Source organism: Aplysia californica, unplaced genomic scaffold (genome assembly GCF_000002075.1).
Source record: "Aplysia californica isolate F4 #8 unplaced genomic scaffold, AplCal3.0 scaffold00118, whole genome shotgun sequence".
Classification (NCBI taxonomy): Eukaryota; Metazoa; Mollusca; class Gastropoda; order Aplysiida; family Aplysiidae; genus Aplysia; species Aplysia californica.
In genome coordinates, this window is record NW_004797388.1 from 856,186 (window position 1) to 857,793 (window position 1,608).

Genomic DNA, 1,608 nt, shown 5'->3' on the forward strand with positions numbered 1-1,608 from the left:
CATTTCCTCATAAAATCAGTATTTTATTTTTCTTTATCGGCCGTTTTCGCAAAACGCGACTTTTCTCTATACTTTTTTGAATAACTCCATTTTTCAGCCAATCTTCATGAAATCTTCACAGAATGAAGAGAAGATGTAATACTAAATATTTGTATGTTGAATTTTTTTAATATTTGGAATAGATTTTTGTTGGCGTTGTCTGGAGTGTGGATTTTTACGGATTTTTTGAAAACTTGAATGCGACCTCAGGAAAAAATTCATTAAAAAAATTTCTAATTCGTTTAGGAAAAAAACAACAGACATATTTTTAGATCTAATGTTTGTGGACACGAATGCAAAAATTAATTCAATTTCTATGAGCGATAAGTCAACAAAATCCAATATGGCCGCCGTATCCATGGAAACGAAACTTTTTCTCAAATTTGATTGTGGATTTAGATACTCCTTACTATACTTGTTATATGTGTGACATTTGGTAAAATTCGGCCCGGTAATAAGCGAGATAGCCTTCAGGAGTAGCCCCCCCCCCCCCCCCATTAACGCCCTCAAACCACCTTTTGCGTGACGTTCCTCTTCCTTTATTGCCTGAGTGCTTGGTGGTCTGGGCTTTCGAGGCTGGCTGGCCAGGGGACATATGAGGCGGCCAAGCCATTTTATACTCTGTCTTTCTATGAAATGCAGGCAGGACTCAGTGCCAACGGCTGCTCTTACTTCTTCATTTCTCTGCTTGTCTCGCCGAGTGACGTTAAGGGTTTAGTGGAGACATTTCGTCTCCTACGCAGTGATTTTGCTTTCATGCGTTTTACTTAATATCTGGCACTGGTAGCTTAATATTGGTATGAATATTGAAGTGATAAGCTGTCTCTTTGTGTCCATGGAGATGTTTTGATGAGACAAGAGGGGTGCAAGCTGCAGGTGACAGCGTTGGCTTTTAAATGTGTTTTTAAATTAGATAAAAAGTGTTCCGGAAAAAAAAAAATTTTTTTTAATTGCCCATTCTTTGGTTACATTATTGTGACCAGTGCCCGATTTTACCTCGATGCCACACATATGAAACAGCACTATCTAAATGAATTCATGGGTATGTTCCACTGTGGATATACCACTGTGGGATTTGGTTTAGAGGAATACCCAGTCCACAATGCCAATCGAATTGAGTTGTCGGGGCCAGACCAATTTCCCCTTCCTACAGGGCAAAAGCAACCATTTTGACAAAATATAACCGATTCAACTCTTGACCTTGAAGAGCAAACGCGTTGAATTTTGAAAAACTCAATCGAATTTAGTTGAATGCCGTCGAATTTTGCCAAAATGTTAGCTTTTTGCCCCCTGCGTAATGTAAAAATCTTGCTGACCCCGACACAATCGAATGCGGCGTGCACTGGGTATTTTCAACCATTACATAATTTGCACTTTTCACTCTTGTGTCGTGAGGTTCGGTACCTCAAGCAGAGACAGTAGGCCGCTATAACATCAAATACTTTGCGAGTGGACGGCGACATGAACGAAGAAAACAGCCATTGGTCAACACAGTTCTTATGGGGACTGCGTATTAGGCTTATTCTGACTGTCTGAGTAAACTAACCTATACGTTGTCACTATAACCCC